This window comes from Rhinolophus sinicus, linkage group LG05, assembly GCF_036562045.2.
Source record: "Rhinolophus sinicus isolate RSC01 linkage group LG05, ASM3656204v1, whole genome shotgun sequence".
In the NCBI taxonomy this organism is placed as follows: Eukaryota; Metazoa; Chordata; class Mammalia; order Chiroptera; family Rhinolophidae; genus Rhinolophus; species Rhinolophus sinicus.
This window is the reverse complement of record NC_133755.1, coordinates 84,835,358-84,858,085: the sequence shown is the minus strand read 5'-3', so window position 1 is coordinate 84,858,085 and position 22,728 is coordinate 84,835,358. Positions and strand designations below refer to the sequence as shown.

At 52.5% G+C, this 22,728-nt stretch overlaps 1 protein-coding gene across 1 annotated transcript in view; it reads right to left on the bottom strand.

Annotated features, from left to right (window-relative positions):
* Nucleotides 1-21,552, bottom strand: part of LRFN2 (leucine rich repeat and fibronectin type III domain containing 2) — a 187,008-nt gene extending 165,456 nt beyond the window's left edge. Inside the window, exon 1 of the mRNA XM_019751559.2 lies at nucleotides 20,568-21,552. The gene's annotated coding sequence lies outside the window, so the exon portion shown is untranslated. The remainder of the gene's footprint in view (nucleotides 1-20,567) is intronic.
* Nucleotides 21,553-22,728: the final 1,176 nt, after the last annotated feature.

Here is a 22,728-nt window from a genome sequence, read left to right as displayed (position 1 = left end):
TCAGGTTCATCTGTGTCTGAAGTCCAGCCCTCTAGCCATTAACTATCGATGGACCAGCACCAGGAGTGTTTGATGTCCATTGGAGAACATGGACCTAGAAACCAAAAATTATAATATATGAGGTTTCCCTCAGGTTCATGACTGAGAGTCAACAGCAATAGTCATCCAACCAACATTTATTGAGGGTCTACCACAGGCCAGCTGCTGCTTGCAGGTCTGGGGATATAGGTGGACACAATAAAGTTCCTGCTCTCACAGAGCTTCTAATCTAATGATCCATCCAGGTGCCCAAGCCAGAACCTAAGGTTCACCTTTGATATCTCCTTCTCACTCACAGCTCTCCCAATCTGATCAAAATAGAATCTAATCATCACTGAGTCCAGTTGATTTTACCGTTTAAGTAGCTCCAGCATCTGCCCACTGCTCTCCATTGCCCTCCATCACCCCAATCCAAGCCACCATTCTCTCTCTCCTGGACTATTCCAATGGCCTCCTAACTGGTCTATATCCACCCACGCTTGCCATCCTCCAAGCAATTTTCCACCATGCAGTTAAAGTGCACTTTGCAAAATGTAAATCTGGTTCCCCTTCCATTAAGTTATAATCCTTCAATACCTTTCCATTGCTTCTAGCCAAAATACTTCTTAATCGCCTCTGATGACCTACCTATCTCCCCAGACTTCCCTACGCCATGACCACCACTATCTCTACCATCACTGTAATCACCCCCTCCAGCCCCCCGATCCGCCCACCCTCCTCCACCACCATCCCCACCACGACTGCAGTCCTCACTCACCATCACAGAAGCATGAGGCTTCACAAAGCTTCCCCTCCCACCTGTGTGTCTGAGCCCGGTGCTGTGTGCAACCATGGAGGTAGCTAGCCCTGTCATCAAAGCTCTGACCATTTGACACACGCACTCAGAAACAATAACGATGGGACCTGCCTGTTCAAATAAAAGCCTTAAGACTGATCTGGAGTTTCTACCCTTTCCCACCATAGTTGAAGGGAGCATAGCTTTACCTGCCTTAAAGCAGGACGTGTAACAGCCAGGACCATCTGGAAGTGGATATGGACCCTAAGAGAAATCATTGTAGGATTCCCCAACATTTATATTCCAGCAAACCTTGGGATGATGACCGGTAATACTGGTCTTAAAGAGAGAACATGAAGAGTGTGTTTAAAGTAGAAAGAGGCAGGCCCATTTCCTTCGAGTTCTTAGGATGTTATGTCTATAACTCTTCCATCTCCCTATTTTAAAGACGAGGAAACAGAAGAGCATCAGAAAGGAGACCTTCTTGATCAAAGTCATACTGCAAGTCCCTAGGACAGCCAGGCTCTATAGTCGGCTCTGAGACTCTGTCCCTTAACCCACCTCACTTCCTGGAGAAAAGGGAGTAGAGGGGGAGCCACCCAAGAAGGGTACAGCCTCCTGCTACCAGGGTCCGCATCCCCAGATTCCAAAGAGGGCAGAATAAGACACTCTTTCTCTGGGCTTTAGGTAGCCTCCAAAGCTGAGAGAAAAAACAAAATGGTGACACAGCCTGCTCCCAGCCTCCCACCCATGAAATTATGGGTGACGGGGGAGGAGCCTCTGATCGATGCTGCCTTAGCTAAAAGGACGGTAAAGAAACCCTCCTTAACTCCAGGCCCTAAAGGGCTCAAGGGAAGCAACCTGGCCACTTTATTGCTTAAAACCAACTATTTCAAAGCTGCTTTGGTCCTTGGCTTCCCCTGTGGGCCCCCATCTTCCTCCTGCCCCCTTCTGAATCTCAGCTCCAGAAGAGATACAGGACACCAGGCAACGCCAGCTGGATAGGCCAACAGCAATGAAACTCAGACAGGGAAAGAATCATTGTAGTTAGAACTTATTAAACATGCACTGTGAACTTATTTCCATACGGACACTTCCTCTTCGCTGTTTTGAGAACCTCGCATGCATTGACCCATTTAACCCCACAGCAGCCCCACGCTGAGGCCGTCTGATGGGGGATGGTGCAGACCTGGCCCGGCTAAGGTGGAGGTCGTGGTGCGAAGGCACTGGCAGGCATTCCACAGAGACTTACCCCTCATGTGAACTCCTGAGGTTCTTTGGAAAATCCTAACAACTGACGTTGTGTGCTTTGATGCCCCTAGACAGCTGCCTGCAAAATGCCCAGACTAATGGCTGTGGCCACTGCCAGCTGATCGGTTTACTCCCCAAACCGTAAAAACAAGATTCACTACGCCCAGGAGGTTTGCAGTTTTCCCTCTCTCTTCTCTTCTCTCTCTCATCAATCCAGTTCTTGCCTTTGTTAATTAACGGGAATCTACTGACTGTCCTTGTTCGAGAAACGTGGTGTGCACATAATTAACACTGAGTCAAGACTTGACAGGATCCGGGGCTGGCCCAGGCCTCCCTGGGAAGGTAACCCAGGTTGTCCTCCCACAGTACATTAAAGCACGTGTGGGCTGTGGTGTCTGCCCTGCGTACCGTGAAGCCCCTGATCTGTGGGCCCAGGGATCTAAGCTGGCAAGCAGGCCTCCGTCTCAAAAGTGGCAGGAATTTGAGGCTGCAGCTTCTCTGTAACGAGGAGACTCACACACATCTCAGCTCTTATCCGCAGCAGCTGACATGCCCCATGTGAGGGAGGGGCATGAAAGCTATATATGTGGGCAGCTGCTGGGCCTCCCCAGGAAATGAAAATGAAGATGCTGTGTATACTTTATTTCCTGCCTTGCCCCAAATCCTTTCCTAAGGCTAAGAAGCGTGCTGTTGAATTAAAGCCCATTGTACCATCTAAATTGGATGTCTGATCCAAACCTGTGACCAGCATTGATGGCAATGAACTTACTAAATATCTGAGTTCTCACCCCCATTTTACAGGTAAGCTAAAGCACAGAGAGGTCAACTAACTTCCCAAGATCACACAGCCAGTCAGCGGCACAGCCAGGTTGGAGCTCCCATCCATACTTCCTCTAAATGGTGGTGGACAGTGTGCGACAGTGGGAAGGACATGGGTCACGTTATCAAGAGCTCTGCGAACCAAAGGCAGTTCTGGGACCCACATCCCCCTGTAGGAGGACAACGGAACAATTAGAGGGAAACAGCTTGGTAGCCAGGGAGGTGGAAATCAGGAAGTAAAACCCCCACCTACAAACCAGATGCAGGGGAAGACTGAGAAAATACTCAAGCTGCTGCTGGGAGAGAAGGCCCTGAACATGGAGTCTGTTGCTTTAAGAGTGGGCGGGCCTGGAAGCAGGGAAAGAGTCCTACATTTGGATCTCAGGCTGGGCTGGCGGTATAGATGAGGAAGCAGGCTTTGCAGGCGTCTCCAGGTGGAAACAACCAGCTCTGGGCCAGGGGACGGTGGAATAGAGAATTCTGGCTGTGACTTGGGAGTCTGGCTGAGAACCCAGACAGAAAAGCCCTTCCAGGGACACAACGAACGAGATGGGGTTTACATCAGCCTAGAGTGACACAGGTTGTACTTGCCGTTAGGGGCATGGTGGCAAGGAGAAATCCAGCACTGACCAGATTTCACTCTTCAGACGTGCCAAGGAGGGTTAAGTAACAACACTGGGGACCAGCCAGTCACCTTCCCTGTTCGAGCCTGGCCCTGAACCACTCTCACAGGGGCAGCAGGGCTTCTGCCCTCTGATCTCTGTGCCTTCAGTTTCACTCACAGTAATCCATCCTCCACACAACCATCAGGCCAATTTCCTTAAAGGCACATCGGACCCTATCATTCCAGCTTAAGAGCCTTTCAGGCTCCCACCAACTTCCGCACCACGTCGCAGCTTCCTAGCCTGGTGTGCAGGGCCCTGCCTGGCTTGGCCCTGCTTTCCTGAGCCACCATGGACCTCCTTGACCTCACCCTCAGGGCTCCCTGTTCAAGGACGTCCTCCAGCAAGACCTTTCCCAGCTGCAGGATGTTCTGTGTGCTGTGCATGCCTGCCTTTCTTCATCGCCTCGGTCCTGAATCCTAGAATCAGTGTCCCAAGAGGGCCTTAAAATGCCAATGCCCGGGCCACACCCAGACCAATTAAACCAGACTCCTCTGGGAGTGGGGCCCAGGCATCCATGGTTTTTAAAGCCCCCCGGGTGATTTCAATGTGTCGCCAGGGCTGAGGACCACGGTTCTCTCTTTAACCAACATGGACCTACTCCCTTGAAGACGCGGCCCAGGTGTCTCATGTAATCATCAAATATTTACTGAGGCAGGCACTATTCTAAGCACTGGATATAAAAATAACAGTGATAGCTAATATTTATTGAGCAATGGCCATATGCCAGACACTATTCTAAGTGCTCCCGTTCCTGGTTTCACTCATTCAACCAGGAAAGTATCTCCATGGGGTAGGTACTATTATTTCCCCATTTTGCACATGGGGAAACTGGGGCACAGAGAGGTGAAGTGACTTCCCCATGGTCACACAGCTGGTGAGCATTGCCGCGGAACTTGCACACAGACACTGGAGCACGAGAGTCTGCATTTGTAACCCGGTGCCCCATTCCTGCCCTCAGATTGCTCACAGACTGCAAGAGAGAAGCAATCAATAAACAAGGAAATTCCGAGTAGGGGAAGGGATATGGAAAAACAAAATGCTGTCTTGAGTGAGAGTGGCAGAGGGGCAGACTTTGGACTGGGTGGTCCTGCCCTCCCCAGGAGCAGTATTTAAGCTGACACCTGAAGGATGAAAAGGCTCCAGCCAGACACTGGGTGGTGAAATGATGTTCCAAGCAGGGGCCCAGTGAACAGCAACCCAGAGGTGGGAAGAGCGTGATATGCTCTAGGACCTGTAGCAGTTTAGGGGTGTGTGTGGAGAGGGCACAGGCAAGGGAAAGAAGCTGACAGGGCCAGTGCCTTGCAGGCCATGTAAGTAGGATTTCATCCTGAGAGCTACAGAGCCTTCAACAAGGCATGCATAGCGTTCCTGTGATGGTGGGCTAGAGAGGCCTTTGGGGGCTGCTGCAGCCATTGAGCCAGAGGCACCTGCAGTGAGCTGGAGAGTACTGGCTCCTCCTGGAAGTCCTGAGGTTCCTCCCCTCCAGTTGTCACCATCACTGTGCATTGTAATTGCTGGGTTACTTTTTGGCCTCTCTCGCCATACTGGGAGCACCTGGAGGGCAGGGACCAAGGCTAATTAGCCTCTGTAACCCAGCAGCTAACCAATCCCAGCTGCCCAGTGAATACCTGCTTCTGGCAAGTAAGTTGAACAGAGGCATGCCAGGCGCATCCTGAAGAATTTTGAATTAGGGAGGGAACTAGAAGTCCCTCTGCCCACCTTCTCCTTCATAGTTCTGGGGATCTCATAGATCTTGGCCAGAAGAAGGGGTGTTGCACCGTCTGGCCCGTAGCCGAGCCCTTCACCCCACCCTCATGGCTGAGCACGCACCCCCTTAGATGGGAAAGCAATGTTAGAGCTATGTCTAACCTGCAGCAGCCAGGCCCCAACTCTTCCTCTCACCCCCCAGCAAACCCCATTAGGCAGGACAGTGGGGTGGGATGTGGCCAGGGCCCAGAGCTGGCCTGAAATAGCAGAGCCCGGAGATTCCAGGCGGCACCAGACACTTTAAATAGCTCAGGTATTTAGCTGGCGGTGTGAGTACCTGCTGCTGCTCTGGGCTTCTGACAGTGAGCATAGGGCCAGGTCTGATGCTGAGCTTCTTTGGTCCTCCTCCTGCTGCCAGGTGGGCCCCAAAGCCATGAGATGTCCACCTCCAGCTGAATCACAGGAGACAGAACCAATGGGGAGGGAGGCTCAGAGGCGTCACCCAGGTCCCATGGATAGTTGGTGGCAGAACTGGGCTGGGCACTCAGGTTTCCAGACTGCCAATGCAGGGTTTTCTCCATGGCACTTCTCCACCGAACTTCACAGCCCTGCCTGCCCTCGCTGGTCCTTTAGGACCATCTCCCTTGGCCATGCTAAAGCCTCTTAGAGCCCAGAACACCCAGGCCAAGGAGCCAGATGTCTCCTGGGAAGAGGCAGCCGGCCAGGTCCTCCCAGGATGGGAATGGCACTGGCACCTCCTCCCCGTCAGAGGCCAGTCTACTTTCACATTTTGCTCTCAGCATGATGGTTAAGGGTGTGGGTCCAAATCCAGCTGTGAGGTCCTGGGCAAATGATTTAAATTCTCTCAGCCTGTTTCCATACCATGAAATAGAAATGGCAGTGACATCAATAGTCTATGTCCCAGTGTCGTTGTGGGGATGCAATGAGTTAACAAATTAAAATGCTTAGAACAGCTCCTGGCAGATAATTAAGTGCTTCATCAGTACTGATATTAGTGAGAACTTCCCAGGTCAGAGCCAAGGGACCTGGGTCACTAGGTGAACCTGGGCCATTCACCAACCCATTCTGTGCCTCAGTTTCCCCAGCTCTTAAATGGGGGAGTAGTTCATCCCTATGAGCGACTTGAGGACAACCATGAAATGCCAAGAACTATGAAAAGAATTCAGAAGTTAAGAAGAAAAAGTACCTTACAGTTCGGAGGCTGATGGGCAGGTGACCCCGCAGCAGATAACAGGCCCCATAAATCACCCCTAACCCAACAGCTGCCTGAGTGTTATGGGCCCCAGGGCCCAGGCCACCGTCCTGAACATCGTTTGGAATTTATAGGCTCTTGTCACTGTCCTTCCCAGATCTTTTATTTAGTTGTCTCAGAAGCAAGCCTGGCGTTAATAAAGCTTTTGCTGCCCTTTCAGGAAAATGCAACCCATTCTGCATTCGGTCCCCACATGGTGGGAGTAGGGAAGCTGTGTGGCTGGCAGATGCATCCACCCTACCATGTGCCTCCTCTGCCTGCTGAGGAGGATCAGATAACAACAACTAGATCAAAGAGGGTACCAGAGCCCAAGCGGGGAACCAGCCCTCTGCATGTGGGACCCAGTGATAACCCAGACCTCAGGCCTGTAGGAATTTAATCCGGACTGGGTGGGGTGGGGTGTCTCCTCCCAGTTCTCAAACAAAGGAAGCCCTGACAGAACCTCATCCTGCTTTTGTCACTCAAGCTACGTGAGGTTAGCTAACTACCCTGGCCACTCCGAGCTTCAGTTTTCTGACCTTTAAACAGGGATAAAAGTGCCTACTGCATAGGTCACTGGGATAAAGAAATGAGACCTGTTCAATGGAGGGAACTGGGAAAAGATACAAGGGGAGCTGCAGCAGAGTGGCCAGGAGTGTGAGGCATTAGCGTCAGATAGCCCGGGCTCAAGTCCCAGCTCAGCTACTTCCTGACTGGGTGACCCTGAGCAAGTTACTTTACCTCTCTGTGTCTCTGTGTCCTCTTAGGTAAATTTGGATAAGAATGTCTAAATCACCGATTTTGTGAGGATGAACTAAGGCAGCGTCTCTAAAGCCTGCTGGGACTCACCAAATGTGGGCAGCTGAGAGAAGGACGGTCCCCAGGGGCATCTAGGACAGGGCAGTAGGAATCAGACACAACTGCATTCAAATCCTGGCTCGGCCACGCACTTTCTGTGTGATCTGGGTAGAGTGACCAACTCATCACTATCGGCCTGCAACTTTCTCAGTTTTCAAATGGAAAGTCCCACATCCCAGAAATCCCCTCAGTCCCAGGCCAACTGGGACAGTTGGTCGCTTTAGACCCAAAGCAAATCCCTTTGCTGTTCTGAGCTGGGAACATCGTGAGAAGGTACATGCGACTCACAGCACCAGCCAAGGCCTAAACAATACACACCACGCGCCAGATCCTACAGTGCTTGGTGGGTAGTCACTCACTTCATACCCACAACAACCCCAGGATTAGGCACTGGTGTTAGCCCCACTTTACAGAGGAGGCAACTGAGGGTCAAAGACAAGTGACCTGCCCAAGGTCACACAGCTCATAAGCGGAATCGCTGAGATTGAACCCAGGCTGTCTGGCTCCTGGGCATCAATCACTAGATGAACTCTCATGTGGCAAGTGCTCATAAATAGTAGCTGTTAATAAGAAAAACAACCAACACATCACCCCTCGGAGCGATTCTCCGTCTGTGTCCAGCAAGGATGTGAGGTAAGCTGATGAGTCTGAACCATAAGAGGAAATGTAAGGGTCCCTTCATCACTCACTGTACACTTTGGTTGTTAGAGGCCACCTTTGCAAGGACAGATAGGTGGAAACCTGGCCAGGGAGCCTCAGGAACCCAAAGGCCCACTTCACAGCAGGCCCAGGGAACTGCGGAAGTGCAGGGCTGCACTCTCCAGGGCAGCCCCTTGCAGTCCTGGGCTCACTTCCAGGAAGGCAGGCCTAGGGCTACATACCCAGGCACAGGCCTGTGGTTTACTCTCCTCCCGCCCCTAGTAAGGGACATGCAAATACAGATGACCCAGAGGATCCCTGCCTCTCTGGAGTCTGCCTCCTCTTCCCTGGGGGAGTAGCAGCTGGGGACAGTGAGATGAGCTGCTGAGCCATGGCAAGCTGTATAATGCGACCCTGACTGGAGCAGTGACAGGATCTCCTCAGAATGGGGTGGGAGGCAGGGGATAGGAGGAGCCTGGAGAGGAAGAGCCCATGGCTATAACCCAGACTGAAACTTGTACCCTCCACCCCCAAACTTTTCAGACAGGAGTCTTGGGTCTGCAATGAGCGGTGCTCAGCAGGGGTCCCCAGTGAGGGATGGGCTGGACCCCAAGGACTGCCCACTCTTCCTCTGATGCCTGCTGGCCTGCTGTGCCCTTGGGAGCCAGGCCCAGCTTGGACCCAAGCAGCTTTGCCTGTGATTGGAGCCGAAACCCAAAGGGAAGGGAAACTGCACAAAAGCAGTGGTGTGAGATCCCATGGAGGTCAGGACAGCAGCCCCCTTCCATGGACACAGGAAAGGAGGGCAGACAGCCAGAGAGCCGCTTAGCCAGGTCTACTTACCACCACTGTTCTATGCCCACCCTTCTGCCCTCATCTGGGGCCAAAACTGCAGGTAGAGGGCCACAATCAGCTCCTAGGAACACGGTCCCCCACTCCTGGGGCATTTCCAGCTGACATGAGATCCCCGAAGTCTTTCCCTTGGGCGCAGACTAGTACAGAAATTACAGGTATACGAGGGCAAGAATGCCTCTCATTACACTGGGAAGCCGTCCTACCTCTGTCCCCACCCTGTCACCCTCACTCCAACTCAGTAATCACACGTGACAGCTTACATTGCAGATACGAGTGTAGGTTCAGGAACCGGGATGCTTGGGTTTGAATCCAAGCTCTGCCCTCTAGAAAGCTGTGTGACCTTGAGCAAGCTACTTAACTTCTCTGGTCCTCCATTTTCTCACCTGTAAAATGAACTAAGAATAGTGCCCACTCCACAGAATTAATGTGGGAATAAAATGAGTACATAAAGCTTACATTACAACAGTGCCGGGCCCACCATAAGCATTCAACACTCAGAAGCCATTACTCTAATGGTATCATATAATTCAATCCAAGCATGACCTGGTCATTCCATTAGCCTCTCTGAATTCCAGTTTCCCCACCTTTAAATGGAGACAACTCCGGCTTGCCCTACTTCCTCATTGTCATGGGGTCCAAAGTAGATAAACATGGCTGTGAGTCAAGCTTTAAAAACGACCGAATGTTGTATGTACATGGAAGGGATGAAGGTAATGTACGAGCTAATAAATATAAGGTAATATAAACATAATACTATGAGACACCACGATACAGTATAAGATAATACTCTGCATTAAAACCTGAATTGAGAGAGAGACAAGACAGATGGAGGAAGAGGAGGGGAGGCAGAGAAACGCTGAGGGAGACAGGGCCAGCTAGTGAGGGCTAAACTTCAGGAGCAGGGAATCAATGCCATAGAGTAATTTAAAAACCAATATACAGTAAATATCAGCCCAGCACCGTAGAACAGCAGCATCACGGGGTGGCCCGCCCGAGATAACTCACACCCAAGACGGGCCAGCCACCAGCGCCCCGCTGGCGTCCCTGCAACTCATGATCTATGGCCCTCTTCCTGCCCAGGATTTCTCCTGGAGCCCAGGTACCCACGGCACCTCCAATTATGTACCACATTTATGTGGCTCGAGATTTATGGAGCAGGCTGATCACAGAGCCCTGGAAACAAGCTTGGGGCCTGGACTTCTCCCCCGAAAGTAGGGGAATTGGCCTGGGGCTGTGATTCTAGACATCCTGGCTCTGTGCTGGGAATGGGCTCCCATCAGATTCTATCCCCTGTTCCCCTCCTTTGGACTGTACCTCATTCTGGCCTTCACTGCCTCCCGGTCTCCTGTCCCCTCCCAAAGGTCACACACCCTCCCCCATCATCACCCCATATCTCCCCTTAGACCACTGACCCCAGAATCCATACCTGAACCCCAACTCCCCCAGAGTTCCTGAAACCCCACCCCATAAGCATTCTTTCCACGTCTGCTTTCTCCTCGGCCCAGGTCTGAGGTCATCACTCCCTCTTCTGTGCCCCAGCCCAAGGCCCACTTTCTTGCCCCAGATGCTTTCCCCGCTCCTGCAATCCAAAAGATCCCACAGCTCCCTCTTCCCACTACCAGGACCAGCCCTGGGGAATGGGTGTTAGGGGGTTAGGGCAGTAATCACTGCCCAGGGACATGTCTCTTTCTGGCCTTCTCTCCACACAGACCAGGTCGAATCAGACGTTCCTTCTTATAGTAAGGTCCCCAATCCAGGTCCCACATTCCTCCCCTGAGGGCCCCCAGCACAACCCACCCCCATCCCGTCCCAGGACATTCATAACATGTCAAAAGGATCCACATAGCATGTTCTGTGGCCCTGCCACTAACTCCCATCCCCTACCATGTTTCCCCGAAAATAAGACCTAGCCAGGCCATCAGCTCTAATGCATCTTTTGGAGCAAAAATTAATATAAGACCCGGTCTTATTTTAATATAATCTAAGACCAAGTCTTACATTAATTTTTGTTCCAAAAGACGCATTAGAGCTGATAGTCTGGCTAGGTCTATTTTCGGGGCAACACGGTAGGTACTGTGTGTATAAACACAGCCTGCTTTCCTTGTGCTTGCTGTGTAGACCCAGCCTAAGCATGACATGAACTTCTGCCCAGCGAGGCTTATTTCCTCATCAATCCAATCCAACACGAATAAGGCCTAGGTGGGAGGTTCAGTCCTGAACCCAACAGCCATCTTCACACAAACCCTCCTCCCCAAAATCCCCCTCACCCCTCAGCTGAATACAGTGTGGTCCTAAGAGATAATGAAAAACCCAGCTGGACCAGGAACTATTTAGTAACCTCTATGCCTCAGTTCACCCTCACGTATATGGATATAATCATAGCGTCTGTCTGTCCTGCTCGCCCGGTAGTATAGTCGGGAGGGTCAGATGAAATCATGTGGAGGGTATTATGAAATACTCTCCAAGTTGCTGTGTGATTTAAGGGGTGGTTGTTTGAAATGAGTATCAATTAAGCTGGTCCACCGTGGTTCCTCTCCAACTTTAGGAAAACACCACAACTATATCTACTATGAATACTGACAGCTCACACTTATATAGTATTCACTACCTACCCGGCACTGCCCCAAGCACTTTACATAGAGTAATTAATTTAATTCTAACAACTACTATGTGGTGGGTACTATTGTTATTCCCATTTTGCAGATGAGAAAACAGAGGCACAGAGTAACCTGCTCAAGTTCACACAACCAGGAACACAGAATATAGTGTTGAGCCTAGGAATGGGGGCCCGGTGCACACATGCTCCTACACAAGAAGCATGTTGTGTCCATGTATTTCAGTGCCTAAGTGTTCCCAGATAAGGTGCCATGTTTATCTGCTCCATCCTCCTCTTAGACATAAACTTCCCAAGGACGAGGAGTGAGCCTTCCCCCACCAGATGAAGACTTCCCAAGCATAAGGAGCCTGCCTTGCCCACTTATAACCTCTCTGTGCTCTTCCCCTGCCAGCCACTTTATGCCCAGATTTGTGCCCATCTAAAGCCTGGAGAACTGTCCTCTTCCCAGTGCAATGGCCCTCATTTATCACGTGCTTAGAAGCTGTGACTTTGGACAGAGGCTCCAGGATTTATAGCTATTCTAAGGTCTCCCCTCAGTTCCCCTTCTCCCCAGTTCAGCTCCTGTGAAGCAAGTAAATAGTCCTGGAGGAAGATTAAATGGTTCCTTTAGGGCCAGCTGCTCACCAGCTGGGACCACAACCCCCAAACTTCTCTGAATCTCTTCATCCATCAGTTTCTATTTGGGTGACATGTGTAAGTGTCAGCTTAGCAGTGGGGTGGGAGAGAAATCTGGGAAAGCGGCTTGAGAGCACATTTCTTAAGTGGCCTTTATCACCACCACCACCACCACCACCACCACCACCATCATCACCACCATGGTCAGCTTTACATCAAGTAGTTAATCACGTGTGACCTTCAGCTGAGTCTGAGCAAACACACACATGCATGGGAGGGGGCAAAACAACAAGCCAGACTGGGAACCCTCAAACCTCCCACCTCCACCAAGACCTGCACTCCACATGCAGGGTCACAAAAAGCACAGGAGCGATGGAAGGCTGGGTGCACACACAAACCGGACTGGATGAATCATCTTCGCAGCATCTGTCCTGCTGGTAGCACACAGTAGGTGTTCAAAAACTGCTAGTCGAATGAGACTGCATCAGTGAGGACTGCTGACCAGCCAGCCAGTCATGAAAGGGATGGATGAAGGACCATGGGCTTGATCACAAAAGCCTCAACTCTCAGGCTGTCCTGGCTTAAAGCTTGAAGAGCGTGGAGGGAGCACTTTAGTAAAAGGAGGCCTCACTCCCACAATAGGCAGCAAAGTACAGGCCTTCCAGCCTGAAGAGGCAGGGCGGCTGGGCCCGTGAAACCAGTGTGAGCAATGGAGGCCCATTCATGGTGAACACACTTTGATCCCTCCCTAACAAGCGTTATGAGAAATGGCCATGAGACGGTCCAATCCTCTCCTGCACTCTACCTCAGTGGCAACTGGGCAGAATCAGGGCTGGAACACCCCTAGAGCTGACCTACGGTGGCAATTCTCAATTGCCTGGAGGTTTGATGTGAATCAAAGCTCCTGAGAGCAGACAGGGACCCAGCAATGATCACTGAACAACCACAGGAGTGCACGTGTCCTGGCAGAGAAGGACAGAAGGCTCCAGAGCCAGCTCCATCACCCAGCCTGTGACTCCCCCAGGACTCAGTTTCTCATCTTTCATGCAGGGACAAATTGGGCCCTCCCTGTCTCCCAGGGCTGCTCTGCGGCAAGCGTCTTGATGGGTGTGAGAGCGCTCAGACAGCCTTGCTGTGATGGGACCCTCTGGATATGGTCAGAGGTCGGAATTCTCATCCTGGTTCTGCTACACACATGGCCGGGCTCACCCTGAGCCTGGTTCCTCACCCAAAGAGGAGGGCAAAACTCTGCCCTGGCGAGCTCAGAGGGCCACAGGGACTACAGGACACCACACACAGAAATGCTCTTTGCAAAGCGGCCATTGCTCTGGAAGGGTAGGATGGCATTTGCCCATATATTAGAGGGAGAAGCTGAGGCAGTAGACAAAAGAATGTGTGCTACTGCGTGTGTGTGTATGTGTACGAGTATATATGTGATAGCATGTGTATGGTGTATGACTATGTGTGCACGTATGAATGTATGAATATGCGTGTATGTGTGCATATGTGTAAGTATAGCGGTATACTCGTATATGTGTGCATACCCATGTTTGTGCATGTATGTGGGAGTATGTATATATGTGGTGGGGTGTTCATGTGTGTGAGTGTATGTGAGAGTGTGAGCATGTAGACTTATGTATGCATACTTGTGGGTATGTGTGTGCACATGTGTGAGTGAGTGAGTGCACATGCCTGCATTGGAGTGAGGGAGGAAGGAGACATTTCCCTTCCCACTGCAGCCCTGAGATCCTGGTCATTCAAAACTGGAGCCCAGGAACAGGGTTTGGGGAAGGTTAATAGTAGGCAGAGGGCATCGAGCAGAGGGAAGCATCAGGTCAGTGCCATCTGGAAGGAGAACGGGACGAGAAGGAGGCTGGAGGAGCCTGAACAAGTCCCTTCCAGGGCCTGGATGGCTCAGCACGTGTATTTTTACCCAGGCTGGTTCATGGACTTACAAATCAAAGGATCAAGTACCTGAACTGGAAGGGACTTAAGAAAGCACTCAGGCCCTGTTCTATAGGTAAGGACAGCACGGGAGAGCTACTGGCCCGATCACGTGGCAAGTTCCCGGCAGAGCTAAAAGGACAACTCGTTCCAGGTTCCCCGGCACCCCAGCGAGTCCTCTAAGACCAGCCCCCCATGCCTGGCAGTGTACAAGTACCTCTAACTTTTACCTCCATGACCCCAGGTCACCATCCACTTTCCTTCCCTTCTGCCCAAGCGGACTTATCTGAGTATTATTGTGGCTTCATGGTGGGGGGGGGGGGCATTGGGTCAAGAGATCAACCTTGCCCACCTAGGAATTTTCAATACCTTTTTAGAATGACAGGGCCTCATCTCACGGCCTTGTTGGACATTTCCAGGGGTTTCCAGGAACTCAGAACATCAAGCATGCCTTCACCTACACTGCCATCATCCCTGGGCCCCCACATCTCTCTCATCAGGCTCGGATGTCCAAGCCAGAACCTGAGCCTAGCTGGCTCCCCAAGCTCCTCCAAGTCTTGCAGACTGAGTGCCTATATAGGCCACTCATTCTGGGGCTCGGGTGAGTCAAGTAACAGCAAGACCCAGTTTACAACTACTCTGAAGTAGGCACCTACACAGGGGACCATAGTAAACCCCACGCCCCAGCTTATTTGACTAAAGCTGAAGAATAGATCAGGAGGGGTAGCTGGGATGGAAAGTGCTAGCTTTGCAGAAAAGGAGCAGGGAGTGAGTCCTCGGGAAGGAGAGATGGGAGGACCAAATAGATGTTGCATCCCCGTGAAGTTTTTCAGAGACCTGAGTTAAGGGGAGAGGGAAGCGTGCTCCCTGTGGCCTGGGCTGAAGTGGGATGGAGGGCAGATGGCCCCAGAGGGAAATACAGAAGGGAGACGGATTGAGAGAGACTCAGCATTCTGCTTCTCATATTGTGTCTGGGCAGACTGACTGTGGCTTAGCTCCTGCCGGTGGGTGATTTCATATAAGACATGCCAATAATAAATGCACTGAACTCTAAAGAACCCAATTTGGGGATTTTGCAGCCTCTCATGTTTCAGGCCTGCCCGGTTAGTACAGGACGGCCGAAAGAGACCCAGCAGACAATCCCAAGCAGGCTGATAAATTACAAGAGCTCGGTTTTACTGTTTAATCCAGCTTGACACAGTTTAACACCTAAATCTTGTCTGTATCATCCCAGTCTGTCCCTCAGGTTGGTCTGCTCCCCATCAGCCTTGGCCCTTGGGGATATTCAAGAAAGGAGGCCCAGATCTGTCCAAATCAAAGATGCCCTGGGCTTCTATAGCTTGTAAGCAAAGCCACACATAGCCGTGTGTCTCTTCTGCAGGACCCTCATACCTGCCACACTACATGCAGCTACAAGGCAAGGAAATCACTTAGAAAAAGACAAAGACCAACACATCAAGACAGGGGTAGATTGTGTCACTGTGTAAACTTGCTGAGTGCACTTGGACTCAATCATTTAACAAGCCAGTGACCCAGCACAGGGTTGTTTTTGGTCTGGCCTCTCACCTTTTTCTCTTTGGCCCTAGCCTCGTGTTCTAGGGCAGTGCATCCAACCCTGCCCGCCTGCCCATCTTGATAAAATAGAGATGCCTGTTCTGGGGATTTGCATTGTGAGCCTGCAAGCTGAACACGATGCTGCTGACCCACGCCCACACTCCAAAATGACTCTGCCCTCCTGGCCATCTCCTGGATGCTTCTCGCCTCATTCCTCCACCTCTTTTTCTAATCCTAATCTGTTAGCCCTAAACATGCATTCTCAACGGAGGCAACAGCGCCCCCAAGGGGGCAAACATTTGTGCTTAGGAGGGGTGGAAAAGAATCTCTCTTTTGGCATATAAAGCACAGATGTACATACAGTACATACACAGATATACAGTATGTCTGTATTTAAATTTCATGGGAGGGTGCAATTATTTAAAAGGGTCTGAAAAGACTCACTGGTGAGGGTGATAGTGAATAAAGGTCGAGAAACACTGGCCTGAGGTGCCAAAGCTTCAGGTGCCAAAGCTTCAATGGTGGCTACCTGATTACAATAGTAAATGCCATATGCATCAGTGTGTTCCTTCCGAGCTGCCTGCCACCAACCTCGCCCAATTGTCTAGACCCCATGGCTGTCTTCTGCAGGATCTTCCCATCCCTTTTCTCAAAAGGCACAGTGCCCACCTAGCCAGCCTGTTATCTTACTGGTGAACTCCAGTCCCAGATGAAACTGATACATGAAAGCACACCCGTCATGCCTTCACCCCTGGGCCATGTCACATTTGATGTTTTCATTACTTGGTCTACATTAGGAAGGGGTCACACATACAACCCTGAATGCTAACAGGTTTGTTTACTGTATGAAGCCCAGGCACACAGGCCGCCCTGCCCTAAGGTCAACCTTGGGAAGTAAGCACTAGCATCCTGATTCATTGGTAAGGAAACCAGGCCTCAAGGGAGGAAAGAGATCTGTCCCCCACCAGGTCACACCCAATGGGCCCCCTGACTTGTAGTCCAGGCTAGTGCCCACCCCGCTGACCCACCGTCTGTGCTATCCACGAGGACAGTGCTGACTGTTTGCTGGGAGCTTGTCAACAGGTGGCTGTGAGTGGCCAGGGCGGGCTATAGTGTCCATGGGGAATCTGGGCTCCATGAGCTCTGTGATGCCTCCGCAGTCGCCTCCCCAGCCAAGCCAGGAGGCCAGCAGGGCTTAGAGGGGTGCCGGTCCCTGGTGCCTGCTCTTCCTCGCCATGGAGGAGAAGCAATACCAAGGAGTTAAGAGTGTGGGCTTTGAATTCACATGGACATGAAAGGAGAGTGACAACTCAGCCACTTACAAGCTACCTGGCAGGTACCCAACTTCTCTGAACCTCGGTTTTCTCATTGGTAACGTGGAGGTAATAACAGTGGCAATTTCACCGGATTGTGAGAATTCCGTGTGACAACAATGTGTGCCTGACATATAATAAGCAATCAAGAAGTTGTTTGTTTGAAGGAGCTGGTCCCAATAGCCTAAGAAATTTCATGAAATATCCATTCTACTTGTTCAGTACCCCACCCCTGAAACTCCCCAAATTCTCAATTATCTCTGAGAATTTAAAAGAAAACAAAATCTGCCTTCTATGGACTTCTATGGACTTTTGCTAGTCCTGAAATCCTCACCTCCTCCAAGAAGCCCTCCTGATTGCCCTCACCCTGAGCAGTCTGGACATGGCTACTCTCCCTGGTCCCTATCTCCAGACCTGACTGCCTACTTCCTCAAAATACCTTTACTTAAACCTTCCCATTATGGTGAGGCCTCCCTCTCCACCCCTGTTCCATTTGGTTCTTTAGTCAGATCCTGCTAAATGCACGCATGGATCTGAGCCCCTCCCCCTGACTGAGTGTTTCTCATTTCCACAGATGGGTCCCAGGTCTGATCACAGGCCTTGCACAGACTCCAGCAGGAGCTGTGTCCACTCACTTGGCCTGGACCTGAGACCATCCCAGTGAGGCCGCTCTTGGGCAGAAATAGGCAGAATCAAAGAAGAGAAGGCAGGAGCTGGGTTCTGGGGGATATTTCACACTCAAGCTTCAGACAGAAAAGGGTTGACAGATGACACTTGTAAAACACAAAGCTGGATTATACTTAGCAAATGTTCGGGTGGCTGTAAAATTCCAAAGCAAACAAGAGAGAGGGAGGGATGCAGGTGCCACAGCCCCAGAGGTGAAATTTGCTTCTGGAACGTCAATTCCCAAAGTTTTCTGGAGGGCTTCCTGGAGTCTTTTAATGATCAGCTTATGTGTGATGGCATCATGGCAGCTCCATGAAGAGCAGAGGCTGGAGCACTACCTTCCATGTCTCTGAGGGCCCCTCCGTCTCTTCCAACCCTTTCCCTTCCAGCCCAACACTCCTCCAGATCTGAACAGGGGTTTAGGGAGCATCAAGACAAATATGAGGCCCAAACACATCTGCAAAACACCCACTATTTCCTTTCACCAAATGAAAACACAGAAGCTTCGGGGGTTAACAAACAAAAAGGCGGCAGAGCCAGAATTTGCACCTAGGCCGTCCAAGGATCAGTTCCACTCCATTATATGACAACTCTATCCCTTCAAATAAGTTGGACCCTAAAACAACAACTGTGCCCAAAGAAAAATCGCAAAACACCCAAATTGTGGTTGCTTTTGTCCAGGGTCCAATTCCACTTGGCTATCTCTGGTTGTTTTTTTGTTCTGTGGCTCTGCTTTCCATCTAGCAGCTTCTCCCATCAGAATGGAAATGCCCCAATGCCAATAATTGTACTCATCTCCACCTTAGGACAGAGGACTTTCCCAAGGAAAACAGATCCTCCACCCCACAGGCTGAAGCGACTCGATAAACCTGACCCTTGGTCAGAATCCCCGGATCTTTGATCTTACTTCAGAGCTACAACTGATACAAGAAAGGCAATTCCCACTGTAGCCCCTGGGGACTGGGTGGTCAAAAGGCAGCCTGGCTCTCCCAGTGGCCCCACCTACCTCATCTGCATTTCCCACCCCATCCATCCTCCTTCTCCTCTTCAGTCTTGCCTCCTGAGAGCTCCCTGTGCAGTGTATCCTGGGCCACACTGCCCAGCTTCTCAGATTTCTGGGCCTGGGAAAGGAACTGGAACCTCAGAGAAGCTAGGAGCCTGAGCCCCGGTGGCCGGCCAGAGAACACCCAGTGTAGCCCGACAGGAGATGGAGGCAGGAGCCGACCTCCGGAGAAGCACTGCCAGAGGCTGAAATCAAAATGCCAAGTTTGCTGTTTGTATTCCCCAGGGTCAGGGCAGGAAGATAAGTAATTACATTCCTGGGCAGGAATTAGACCAGAAACTCTAAATCGAGGGCTGGGCAGGGGGCCTGAGCAGAAGCACGTGAGGAGCCTTAAGAGAGAGATGGAACTCCACACTCCCGGCCATAATCAGAAGGGAAACATGACATTCTAGCATCAGCAGAATGGCCCAGCTGCTGGCATGGTCCACGGAGGCTGCTGGCTCCAAGTACAGGCCCTCGCAAGCTTCACGTCGTCTCTGCACAACCCTAACCCCCTTCAGCCTCCAAGGTATCCAGGGAACAAATCCCATAGCTGGCTGGCTCCACTGTGTGTGGCTATGTAAGCTCCTCACAGAGGGCAGAGACCAACCAGCCCAGGGCACAACCCCAAGATGTGGGTCCTTAGCTCCCAGTATCCCCACAACGCCCCGCCTCAGCCTCCTCACCATGAGTTGCAAACCAGTCCCCAGCCACATACAACAGCCCACCTAGAACCTCCAGCCCTGGCCCCTGGGAACTGCACAGCTCAGAGACTGGCACCTTCCCCTAGCTTTGCTCCTCCACAGCCGTGGGGGACCAATTTCCTGAAGTCACCCCCTCCTCCAGCCCCACAAGGCCAATCAGCCCATTGAAGCCATAAAGGACCCCCCCCGCCCCCCGCCCCCCCACACACAGTGTGGTGGGGCAGAGGGTCAGCATGGACAGCCATGCTTTTAACTCCAGCTCAGAGTTCGGGCTCTGATAAGCTCCTTCTCACTGCACGTGTCTGTCTATCTATCTGTGGACGTCTCCGCATGCATTTGGCTTTGGCCTGGCTCAGTCCCTCTGCGGCCTCTGCTCATGTTCCCTCCTCTTTCTGTCTCAGGCTCTGGCTTTTAGGGGTTTTGTGTCCCTCGAACTCACTGCCTATGTCCTTTGTAGTGGAGTGATAGGGAGAGGGCAGGGGACCTCTCTGTGTTTGCCCAGGATCTTAGCAGATCAAAGCACTGCTGGTCTCTGAGCTCTTCATTGGCTCTCCCTCCTCCCTGCCCAGGCCAACCTTAGAACCAAGGCAGGGCTGGGTGGGAGACAGACCTACCAGCCAGGCATGGCTAATGCCAGTTTCCATATTGCTTTATCATGCCATCCTGATGCCCCAAGCTGCACATACACAATCCCTCTGGTTGCCCTGCCTTCTGCCTGAGGCCAGGATAGGGTCCCTGAGTCTGCCCTACCTTTTCCCCCAAATTGCAATGATGCCTGCCTTCCTTCCCTCCATCAGCACTGAATCAACCTCTCTGCACAGGCTCTACCCCACCCACCCAGCCCACAGAGCGGCTGCGGACCCAGCCCCCAGCAATAGCTCTGGCCAGACCTCAGCATGTGGGAGATGCAACAGAGTGGTCTGGCGGCAAAGTTCCCCTGCTGTTTCCACGTTTCCATCTACCTGAGGCTCCCGTTTCTCCCTTCTGCCCTCCAGCCTCTCACAGACCTGCTCTCCCTCCTCCTCGCCAGAGTTTCACCCCCCACTACGGAAAACGAGAAAGAAAAGGAAACCTCCCGCGATACGGATGGGCAAAAAGAGAAGAGGGTGTCCGCAGGAGTGCCCGGGTGAGGGAGTCCTCAAGTGAGAAAGAAAGGGATGCAAAGTTCCCGGTTCCCCCGGTTGCGTTCAGCCCCGCGCAGAGCTCCCGCAGACACCGCGGTCGCCGAGACGTGGCGGCAGCGACTACTCACCTGGGCGAGGCAGCATCTACCCCTGGCTCGGAGGCACCGAGGCCGGCTCCGCGGGGCGCCCGGGCTCCCTGGCTGGGCCACGCATCCTTCCCCGCCTGAGACAGGCGCGAGCTAAGCCCTCGGCTCCTGCGAATAAGGCAGATGGTGGCCTCGGACGTCCACGCGGGGAGAGCCCTGAGCGGCTTATTCAGTTATATCCATGGCATTTAGCAAGAAGAAGGGAGGAAAAAGCACAACTTGTTCTCTTCTCTTCCAGATTAAAAAAACAAAAACACGATGCTCCCACCCTAGGAAGCCGCCGGTAGGATTTTCCAGATTGAAGAACCCCGGGTATTCCCGGGCACCTCGGGCATCTTGGAATGTGGGGTGTCTTCAAGTTCAGACGAGACAGCCAGGGTGTGTGTGTGTGTGTGTGTGTGTGTGTGCAAGAGCGAGCCAGGCACTCACACCCACACGCACACAAACACACTCCCCCGCGCTCCCCGCGTGCACACTGCCCCCCGCGCGCTCACACGCGCCCCCGGTCACATACACACACACGCACAGCGATCACACGCGCAGATCGGGGAGGGAGTCGACGGGCTGCAGAGGCAGCAGCGGAGCCCAGCGGCCGTGCGCATAGTCCGCGCCGAGCTCTCGGGTGTCGTTGCCCCCAGTGGCAGCCGGCGGAGCTGCAGGGACAGGGAGCCAGCCTCCGCGCCCGCCGCCCCGCGCACCTTGTTCCGCGCGGACCACACTGCCGCGGAAATCCGACCGATCTCAGGCCCCGCGGGGGTGGCGTGGCGCTGGGACCGCGAGGCAGCGGGCTGGCCAGCCGGACCAGCACTGAGGGGCGGAAGTGGGCCGGGGCCACGGTAGTCCGGGAGGGAGGCTGGCGGGCCGAGAGCCCCAGGAGGTGGGAAAAAGGTCCCGGCGGCCCGGCAGCCTAGCGGGCTCGGGCAGCCCCTACGCAAGGAAAGACAGGCTGCCCAAGCTGTGCAGCTGCAGCCGGCGCTGGTGCTGCCGCCTCACGTGCGGAGCGCGTCGTGCAGCCTTCAGCCTGCCGCCTGCCGGAGGAACATCCGCGGCGCGGGCCCCGGGCTGGGAGTGGGGGCTGGGAGGATCGCGCCCACCCAGCCCGGATTCCCGCACCCTGTGAAGGACCTATGAAAAATGAACGCCTGGTGCATGTACACACACACTACGACTTCTCATGAATATCACTAGAATCTGTACGGCGTGCTGTGGCGCCCACTGTTTGCACAGCATCTTTACAACTCTTCCCTTGTTTAATCCTCCCAGCAAACCTCATTTGACATATGAGGAAACTGTGGCCCAGAATAGTAAAGAGACTTGCCCAAGGCACATGACAGGTAGTTGACTCCCTACTCCGAGCCGACTGTGGGCTCAGCATCAGACGGTCTGGGTTTGGCCAGGGTCTCATCTTTGGTTGTCTTCTCTGCCCACTAGGATCAGCAACCAGTTTCTGGGAAGGTAGGACTGGTGTCTGAGCTCCCCAAGAGGTAAGTGTACCTTTCCCACTGAAGGAACTGAAATTTTGAGATTCCTGCTGGTTCTTCAGCTGGTAAATCCAGGGACAGGGAGAATGTCGCAATCCATCTCTTCTCTCCTAGTGACTAACACCTCCCATGCACCTGTCCCAGATACCCACAGGGAGGCACATGTGGCATGTGGATGTCTCTGCAGCCCAGGGTTGGCTCAGCTGGATAAATCTGTGATATAAGACCCTGCCTCCTGTCCATGCACATAGGGGGTGCATATCTGCAATAGCCCAGGTGCCAATGCCCCATGTACTGCGCACCCTCCCCATCTGCACCCAGGAAACCACCACCAGATCAGCCCACTGCGTGCAAGCACTGCAAGACAGGCCCTTCCCTACAGGGATTTTGAAAAGCCTGGGCGGGGGAGGGGGGAGAAGGGCCACCCGCCAGGATGAAACTCAAAGTATGTTAGAATGGACTGGCACAAGAAAGGAGGGGCAGACGGATAGAGGAAGGGAGGAGAAATAAGAAAGGGAGGAAGCAAGAAGGAGGAGGTGAGTAGGAGGTCGTGGGGGTAGAAACAGGAGGATGTGAAGGGAGGAGGAAGGAGAAGGGATAAAGGGGGAAGGTCAGCAAGGTCTTTATAGCTTACCTGTGGTTTAGCATATCATAGGTGGGAG